Genomic DNA, 11085 nt, shown 5'->3' on the forward strand with positions numbered 1-11085 from the left:
CTAACTTGTATCTACACACTCAGTAAGCATGTGTAACCTGCATCTACACATCCAATTATCATGTGTAACTCCCAGTTACACATAGATATAGTTTATTCGATTTCTGAGTCTGTTTTTTCTTTCAATTATCATGTAGACTTTCGTTTACGCATCCAATTAGCATGTGTAACTTTCATTTACACATCCATATAGCTTATGTACTTGATTCAGGGATTTTCCAAGTCTAAGTTTGTTCAATTAGCATGCGTAACTTACAGCTACGCATCCAATCAGCAAGTGTGACCTTCATTTACACATCCATATAGCTTGTGTATTTTATTCAGGTTTTTTCCATCACTGAGTTTATTTTTGTCCAATTAGCATGTGTAACTTTCGTCTACATATTCAATTAGCATCTGTAACTTGTGTCTATAGACCCAGTATGCATGTGTAACTTGCATTTACATATTCAATTAGTATGTGTATCTCGCAGTTACACATAAATATAGCTTGTTCCATTCTGAGTCTGTTTTTTCTTATTCATTACAACTCTCATTTTTCAGTCTTTTACAGCCATAACAATCGGAATATTCTCAAGTACAAATTGTATGAACAAAAATTTAATTTGGGTCACAAATCCAATTACTCGTTCTAGCTATTAAAGTTGTTGATGGTGGATTTTCAACAAAGGTCAAAACCTTAAAATCATGATACTGCATGTTTCTGACACGACTTTCAAGCATGTGACGATTCATATTTTACGATCCATGATGAATATGTTTCTCGAAAGGCCTCCACTAGTTGAGCGTTCGATACCTCACATTTAATCATGACCTCTATGTAGAATAACATAATTGGGCGGTTTTCCATATGATTGAGCACTTAACACCTTTAGGACATCGGTGATACTCACTGTTCCCTGACTACATCAGAGAGACCCACCTCTACATAGAAAAACGATGGGGAGGTTCTCCGTAAGATTGAGAGCAATAACGCCTTCAGGACGTCGGTGATACTCACTATTCCCTGACTATGTAGAGAGATCGTGTATAGATCCAGGCTTTTCTCCATAAGATTGAGAGCATTAACGTCTTCAGAACTTCGGCAACACTCGATGTTTCCTGACTATGCACCTTTAGAACGGGTATGACGCTTTAACTAGCTAATATCCCTTCTGTAATAGATTAATTCTACCGTAACATTCACCACTAAATTCCTAGAAGATAATCTATTATATATCATTACTCTGATTTCATGATCGAATCCACATTGCTCTCATGGAATGGTAATAGATAATCTCATTACTCCGATTTCATGATCGAATCCACGGCTGATCTCATGGAATGGTAATAGTTAATTACTCCGATTCTATGGTCGAATCCACGATCCCATAGGATGGTAATGCTCATTTTATCATTCTGAATCCATGGTCGAATTCACGGCTGGTCCTATGGATTGATAATAAACAACTATTCATGTTTATTACTCAGTTTCATGAATCATTATCCACTGAATTTCATAAATTAGTAAGAAATACTCAACAATCGGGCATCTGGAATATCACTGAGTAAGCCCCATAAAATGGTGCAAGTGTACTCAAAAATGATGCACGAACAAGCACCCAAATGCACGAACGAGCATTCGAAAATATGGACAAACGAGGAATCCTACACAAAACAGGAGAGAGAAAATAATAACATTAAAATAATAAAGAGGCGCCCATGGGTCGGGCCTACCGGCCGGCCGTGCCTTAGCCGTGGCCGGTCCCATGCCTCTTCCATTATTTTTCCTTATTTTTGTTATTTTCATGAACTCATGAAAACTCCTTCATACTAGCAACTTTGCTTGTTTGAGCAAAACTCACGGTTTCTCCATATTTTCATGGTTTCATGAGAAAAATAATATAAAATAAAGAAAGGTGTCGCGGGACCGATCAACCTAGCCGGCCAACCATGCCCTGGCCGTGGCCAGTCCCACACCTTGCAATCCCTTGTCCTTTCATAATTATTATTTCCCTAATCTCATGAAACTTCTCCCTTTCAACAAAACTCATGGTTTCTCCATAGTTTCATAGTTTCATGAAAAATAATAATATAAAATAAGGAAAGGTGTTGCGGGACCGGGCTACCTGGCCAGCCGGCCATGCCCTAGCCGTGGCCGGTCCCACAACTTACAATCACAATTTTTCATAACTATTATTTCTCTCATCTCATGAAACTCCTCAGTTTGAGCAAAAATCATGGTTTCCTCATATTTTCTCAAATATTGCTCAAACCATGAAAAAGCCATAAAGTCAAATGGTCACATGACCGACTAGGCTGCTCACGCTAAATATTAAAATATAATTATTTTAATATTTTCCGAATTTTAATCCAACGAGCAAAGTTATACTTGCTCATTCGAGCAAAATCAAGAATTTCAGTCAAAGATCGAACTCTTTTGAAAATCCGAAATATTGCTCAAACATACATCAGAAAATCCGAAACTCTCAAGACTGAGACACAGAAATTATGGTGACACGGGCATGCTTCCTTGATCGACCAAGGCCATCCCTAAGGCTTGCGAGGAGCCGGTCCCACACTTTTTCATAATTTTAACCTAATTTGCTCAATTGCTCATATTGGGTCCAAACTCTTTCCAACCGACTTGGAATTTTCTCAAACGACCATCTGTTGGTTCCATGACCACCAAGGGTCAGCTTTATGTCCTCTTGGTCGGTCCTCACTTTTCCATAATTAGGCTTTATCACCTAATGCTCAATCGAGCACTATTTCAATAAATGATGAAACTTGCATTTTATCATCATTCTTTCACCAACTGGTCAACTCAGGACCCTGGTGCGTGCTCACTTGAGCACTTGGACACCACATGGACGTACATCATCCCATGTGGTCGGTCCCTCTATCACTCATGATAATTAGGGTTTCGAGCAAACGATTCACGAATTCATCATTCTGAGCAAGTTCAAACACTAATAAATTTATGTTGATCCAACAATCAACATCTGGATTAGTTATATAATATTCGGTAGTCTACCAATATTTTAATTAATATTTTATTGGGTCACGACACCAATAAATAATTCGTCGAATTGAGCAATACTTGCTCAGTCGCTCGAATATTGATCCAACTATCAATATTCAGTAATTTATCAGTAATTCGTCGAATTGAGCAACACTTGCTCAGTTGCTCGAATATTGATCCAACTATCAATATTCAGTAATTTATAAACAATTCGTCGAATTGAGCAATACTTGCTCAGTTGCTCAAATATTGATCCAACTATCAATATTCAGTAATTTATCAGTAATTCGTCGAATTGAGCAATACTTGCTCAGTTACTCGAATACTGATCCAACTATCAATATTCAGTAATTTATCAGTAATTCTTCGAATTGAGCAATACTTGCTCGGTTGCTCGAATATTGATCCAACTATCAGTATTCAGTAATTTATCAGTAATTCGTCGAATTGAGCAATACTTGCTCAGTTGCTCGATTATTGATCCAACTATCAATACTCAATAATTCATCGAGTCAATGAATCCCTGAGCATTCGTCCCTCATGCTCAATTCAATAAAATCTAGACTCATTGTCTAAACAATCAACAACTGACTAATAAAATACACGTCTATCATGCATACTCCACGATTCGTGAGACTCCAATCACGTCACATGGGGGGATATCAATTAGGGTTTTGGTCTGGCGGCCTACGACACGTGGATTCATCCACGATGAGAAATGTGAGTAATTCGTGCAAACGGTTAAGGAGTTAGCAAAGTAATGGGTGGACGATCAACCAAGTCTCCGCACGACATGGAATTGGTTTTACCATGATATCCCACTTTCCCACTCTTCCATTCATGAAACCGTCACACTTACTGGGATCAATGTGTTCGCTATTCTGACAATATAAATAAGTCTCTGGATTCACGATTAAACAACAACAATTTTTCGAGCAATCACTCTCAGAAATTCCATCAATCGACCAGAACTTACTTTGAACTCATCAGTTCACAGAAAATTGCAGAAACCTTCAACACATCCACAATCCTTGATCATCATTGATCCCACACAATTATCAGCTTCCCTCCTACAGATCAACCCATCTTCATATTTGCGACCGAATTGACTCTGGAACGGCCATTGACTTGGTTTAGGCCGGAGTCCTACTGATTGATCTCTCGAATCTAAGCATTCCCTTTGTAGTGCATATGTGTGAGGTTGAACAGTTTGCTCGGTTGAGGAGTCTTGACAACACGCTCGTCTCTTCAATTCCCCGAAAAACCAGCAAATCGTCTTTCCCCATCTACAGATTAGCGACCAGAGTGGGAGATTAATCTCTTGGTTGCAATCTCAACTTTCACAAAATGGTTGATCTTAGGTCAGGTTCAGTGACAAATCCTAACACAAACAGCGCTAGCACTAGCAACAACGATGGTACTCGAGAAACTATTCCTGCTTCCAAAAACGGTGCTGGTAATACCACTCCTCCTCAAGCTAACATTGTAAATCATCCTCTCTTCGGCCGTCATCCCGAGGAAGTCAGAGAAAATCCGCCCACTATAGATGATCTCATGAAGGTCTGGGAAGTTCTAGCCAAAAATCAAATTGATATGGCTAACACTCAGAAAGAGCTGCGTAATTATCTCAAAACTCTCACTGACAAGATGTCAGAGAAAACTCAAGAGAAAGGAAAAGCCAAAGAAACATCTTCGGCTGCTGATCCTGAAGTCACTCCAATCCATGTAGTAGACGATGATAAAGTCCACGAGGCTGCAGATAACCCACTAACAAAGGAACATGCAGGCTTCATCACTCATAAAGATCTGGAAAGCTTCATGGAGGCTCGAGGAAAAGACAAGACATCATTTGTCCATCATCATCAACCTCCATATCCCGCTGCTACACAGAGGATTCCTCTCCCGAAAGGCCAAACTTCTCCAACGTTCACGCTGTACAACGGAACATGAAACGCTCGAGAACGCGTTTCTCGATTCCTAGAGGCACTAGGAGAGACGAACAAAACCATGTCTTCCGTCTGAAGAAATTCTCCAAATCTCTGACCGGTCGAGCATACGCACGGTACAACAACATTGCACCAGGGAGCATCGCTAGTTTGGGAGAGATGGTTCAGAGTCAAGCTTTGTATTGTCATGACCCGAATGTCACTGAACAAAAACTGGTAGACTTGTGCATCAATGGAATGATCCCGGTTTACAGAGCCTTGTTGGAAAATCTCTGGTTCCAGACTTTCTCAGAACTTCATGAAGCATCCAAACGATCAGCGACTACTGCAACTGCTTTACTGGAAAGAGAAAAGTCTGTAAGGTCGAGAAACCTTGAAGCATCCAACGCCTAGTCAACAATCAGTATAATCTCCAGACTTCAACAAACGTTGTTGCTGAAGGGAGCAAGAGAAAAGATGAAGTGCAGCCACATAAGAACGCTTCTCCAACATCCCAAGCTCCCCCAAAAGTGCAAAAAAAGGATAACCAATCTTGCACAATCCTCGACCCGGCATCAACGAACGGGGAAATGATCAAACGGTGACTAAAACTTCTCTCTTCTCAGGAAGGAGTGATCGAGTTACTGCATTCTAGGTTCAAGATGGTGCAATCAAATTGTCGTGCATCAGAGAAAGCCAATTGAAGAAAAATGGAGAATCCCAGGTACTGTCACCTTCATAGATTCATCAATCATTCAACAAGTTACTGCAACATTTTGAAGCTCATCTTCAAAGAGAAGGTTGATCCACAATAGCTTCAACTGGGGACTGAAGGAGTACACACAAATCCTCTCCTAATCAGATCTTTACACTCTCTGAACAACCTGTCAAAGAAGCAGTTCAATCGTTGATCGAGCATATCTGTGAAATTGCTCTATCTGTCTAAGGCACAAATGAAACATATGTTCACAGCACCAAATTACATTGTGTCAGAGTCTGTCCATCCCGGAAATACTCCTCGAACCTTCATCCACAGACAAGGAGATGCACGACTGGGGACTGCTTACCGAAGACCATCTCAGAGGAAATGAATTTGGAAGAATGTTGATCGATACTGACACCGCCATCAACATCATTCCACTGAAAACCATCAGATCCACAAGCATCACTCGACAAGAATCTACTCATACTCCCATCTCAATTAGAGACCATGGAGGAACACTTAGAGATGCTTATGGATGCATCACTCTCAAGATGAAAATAGGTTCAACCTGAACAGAGATCAAGTTTCACATAGTTTGGAAGATCCAAGATATGACACGATCTTCGGACGAGCGTGGATCCACGCTGAAAAGATTGCTGCTAGCAAAGCGTCTTCGGTTGCACATCTCTCCAACGAAGAAAGTTCTGAAGATTTGGCGGACGTTCCATCATCAGAGCACTTGGAAGAATTTCGAACTTCGACGAGGTTGAAGCAGAACCTGCAAAAGATGCATAGACATTCATCAAGAGGTTCCACACTCAGGAAAGTCTCATTCCTTCCATGGATATGTCATTTATTTCCTCACATGTTATCCTAGCATTGGGACTCAACTCTTCTATTGCAAGACGTTATGAATGGCAGTTTCACCGCATTAGTATTTTACCAAGTGGTTGAATCTGCCATTTATCCGAATAGAGCACTGAGACATTCATTACTGAAATAATGTCCATGGAAAAGAACACTTTGGGCATTTATCCATAGCCTTGCAGGAGTGTTCATGTGTGCCACAAAATCATAAAACTTTGATGTCTGCACAAGTGTTGAATCCCACTGCCGCAACGAAAGGAATGCTGAATCAACAGAAGATAGTCTGGCCCGAGATGATCAAACCTAAGACATTCGACGCCTAAGGGATATGACGCTTCAACGCTCAAGCATCTAAGAAGCTTTCAAGTTGTACTCCCAATCAAAGAGTACACCTCCTATGGTGGCGCATCTATCTTCAGCACAAATATCTCGATGATGACACACTGATTCAACACCAGCGCAATCAAAGTATAACTAAACTACAATCGATAAGTCTTCATTATCCCATGATAAGACTTTTGAAGCAGAGGCAACATCATTCATCCATGGATGGCACAAACTCCTCAACATACACTGGGGACTTGATCTTATTGGAGAAATCAATTCAAATCAATTTCAATAAATGTTATCCACATAACAAGTTCCTGCAACCTATGTGGTTCCATGAAACTTCATCAACGGGACCTATCTACATCACAAGCCCCTGCACGACTGAAGAACTTCCTCTCTTCACCAATCACATCCAGAACGAAAACTGCTGATGCTATCTACCGCAACAATGTCGACTCACTGACGGAGCCAGTTCGTAGTAAAGTCACACTGTTCAGGAGAATTCGGGTTGAACTCCCAGTACACCTTCATCTTCGTCTTTTAGGTCTTTGGAGCAACTCCAACCATAGTATCAACATCAACAAGGATATTTCGAGGAACTCCATTCATGGTCTCAGCATCAACAAGAATTTCTGGAGAAAATTCAATCATGGTCTCGGCATCAACAACGGTCTCAAGAGCAACATCCTCATGACAGGGCTTCATCAACTAACCATTCTCTGAAGTGTTACACATGAAGCGGACTTCTCCAAGAACTAATGATTCATATAAAGATGTGTAGACCTGATAACATGCTCACATGAAAGTCTTCCCAAAGCTTGCACGACTGGCTGGCACAATCCAAAGTCTTCTACAAGATGTTCTCATCACCTCTACAAATGAGATACAACACACTTCAGGCCATGGGTTTACAAAAACGTATCAATGGGTGAGGAATGGGACAATGCTTCCTCAACGAAAGATGTTCGTCTATGTCTCTTCTACAACATACCAAAAGGGCGCATCAATCGGACATACGAGATGAAAGATATGTCCTTTAATGTCAGGTCTACGAAATCTGAAAATTTTGTACGGGATTACAAATTACAAATGTGCACGCTTCGTTGGATGACTTCTACAACTCCAAATTGAGTGATTCTTTTCTCGTTTAATAACTCAGTCTCTTAGATTCAAAAGTTGGGGTCAAGCACTGAATTCCGACATCGTATGAGATTCCTACAGCTTCCAGAGTATACAACATGCAAGCAGAAATTCGTGGACGGGATTCATAACCTCCACGGTCGATCGGTGTCCACCAGGTCATTCTGCTAAGTCCTTCATCAAGGTACCTTCAACTTCGACCACCTAAGTCTTTACATCAGTTTTTCTACCTGGGTCCTCTATCTAGGTCTTGCCAGAAGAAGGGAAAACGAAAAGAGAGATTTAACAAAATATTGGGGGTTGACGGTCCACTGGTCAAGGCGATCAGTTTCACAGTCCAAGACTCGTGACACCAGACTCTCATGTGTTGATCATTCATCATAAAAGAAATGCTACCACCGGGACATGAAATCATGGTCATTACAGTACCCCCTCTTGAGAGCAACCTCACTGATGGTCCCGTGACCAGGGTTTCAGAAGTGATGTTTCTATGACTGACAGAAACAAGATGGCACTGCAAGCACCATGCTCATATATCAATCAAGGGGTCCTGATCTCGAATGAAACAATGACATTAAAATCCTTCACCAACCGTTCAAGACACAAGCGAATGGCCTAAAGACACAACAGGAGTGTTTTACAACAAGACCGTCTGAGATGATTTTACGCTGTCCTGTATAAAACGACGAACTGGGAGCAATTGGTGAAGAATCTAGGTATGGGTCGTATACCATTATCTTCGTATGGATGTTCTCTACAATATATCCAAAATTCACATCAATTGGAGAAATGAGCAAAACGATGTGGCCAAAACTTTGGACTACGCACCAGCTGAAATTTTTCTGAAAACTTCCTGGAAGTTTACTGTTTCATCGATCTCGACCCCTAAACGTGCTCAAAACTTAAAAATCTTCTTTGGAAAAGCTTGGAAATTTCCTAGGCATAAGGATACATGAGTAGATCACGAAAATCTGACATCGGATGAAGATTTTAGGGCGTTTTTGCTAAAATGCTGAGTTCTGAATTTTTTGGTGACGTATTTCGGTAAATTTTTTTATTCTATGGGTCTTCATTCATTCACTCATGAATCAGATATCCTATACTTCTATGAAGAAAATATAATATGGGTACTTACTTAAGTGGTCTCTAAGCCGTTCGAAGAACCAATATTGCCGGAGTCATCATTAGAAGCGTTATTACTTTCATGCAGTTTCGGGTTTTGGGAATTCTCCGTCTCACCATGTCCAAGGATGAATGAGCAGCATCAATACCTTGTTCATACACAATAATTTCTTCCTGGATTCATCAACAACAATTATTATTTCATTCAAGGAGATGCCACAATCACCTGCATGAAAGAGACACTTACATCGACTTCTTCATCAGTGTTGGATTCCTGAATTGTTTGCCCAGGAACAGAGCAAAAGTCTGAAAAGAAATAACAAACCTTGGTCTCGTGATCCTAATTGCACGGGCAGGATAAGTCATGACACAAGGAGCGCTAACAACTCACTAAAGAAACGCCTGGGGACTGTATGTCATTTGCTAACATCCTGTAGTCCTTACTTCTGGGTTCTCCGTCCCGTAGACTTTCTTCCATTTGTGTGGAGTCTACATTGATCCGATATCTCACTATACGATCATCCTATGATAAAACTAATGAAATAACCAGAATCAGTATAGTTGTTGCAACCCAATCTAACTTCGGACTGGACTATAGTTGAACCCGAATCAGTCTCCCACAGATCCAAGGTACAGTTGTACTCCTACGCCTCTGATTCCAGCAGGATACTGCACACTTGATTCCCTTAGCTGATCTCACCCACAACTAAGAGTTGCTGCAACCCAAAATCGCAGACTTGGTAATAAACAAATCTGTCTCACACAGCAAAGTCTATCAAAGGATAAATCTGTCTCCCACAGAAAGACCCTAGGTTTTGTTCCGTCTTAAGATATAAAATCAAGGTGAACATGAACCAATTGATAATCCAGTCTTATATTTCTGAAGAACAGCCTAGATTAATCAATCACCTCTCAACAATCCTTCTTGACTACACAAGCGGTTTGTCGAGGAATCAGAAACAGTGAGCTGAAGATGTTTGTGACTTCTTATCTTGCCTATCGGAGAACTCTCACGATCTCAAGCCAATCAAAGATTGTACTCGTACGATAGAAGATGCAAGATCAGATCACACAACTACGATAAAAGTAGTATCGGTCTGGCTTCACAATCCCAATGAAGTCTTTAAGTCGTTAACCTGGTTTTAGAGAAGAAAACCAAAGGTTAAAGGAGAATCGACTCTAGCGAGCGCACTAGTATCACACAGACGTGTGGGGATTGGTTTGCACAATGCTAGATGTCTCCTTTATATAGCCTTCAAATAAGAGTTTTTCCTTAGTTACAAAGCAATCAATATTCACCGTTAGATAAAAACCTAATTTAGATTCAAGCTAATATTTCTCAACCGTTAGATCGAAAACTTAGCTTGTCACACACACTTGGGTAGACGTTTACTGGGTTTGTGAAAACCATGCCAAAACGTGTACGTGTATGTTGGTTCAACATAGTAACCCAAAAGGTTAACCATATGAGCTATTCATATTAACCTAGTTCTTCTTCACCATAACTAGTTCAATTGACTAAAATTAACTAGTTTGAGAGTTGTTCAATTGCTATGAGATCTTACGTAACTACACAAGACACAATTGAAACAAAGATGATTCGATTCATCGAATCGGCTCATGAACTTTATAGCCACGGTTTGCATAAAGCATTCCTTAGTAATTTAAGTTTCATGTTAAGAGCACATCTTTAGATCATAACCACTTAAGCTCACAAACAAGTTCGCGGACTTAAGGCAACCGGCATAATTTTCGAAACTCATCAGAAAATCTCGGCAAAGAGACTTCCGCCAGTTCGCGGAATAAACACGCAAACGAGTTTTTGGAAAATCCCAGCAGAAATTCTCGGTAAGAGAACTTCCGTCAGTTCGCGGACTGAGTTCGCGGACTGGGTTCGCGGACTTGGCAAAGCCAATTACTCCGGTTTCTCTCAATCAACAAAGTTCAAAAACTTCGGATTAAGGAATACATGGTTATGTAATCTAAACTCTCATT

Source organism: Papaver somniferum, chromosome 7, assembly GCF_003573695.1.
Source record: "Papaver somniferum cultivar HN1 chromosome 7, ASM357369v1, whole genome shotgun sequence".
NCBI classification, from domain to species: domain Eukaryota; kingdom Viridiplantae; phylum Streptophyta; class Magnoliopsida; order Ranunculales; family Papaveraceae; genus Papaver; species Papaver somniferum.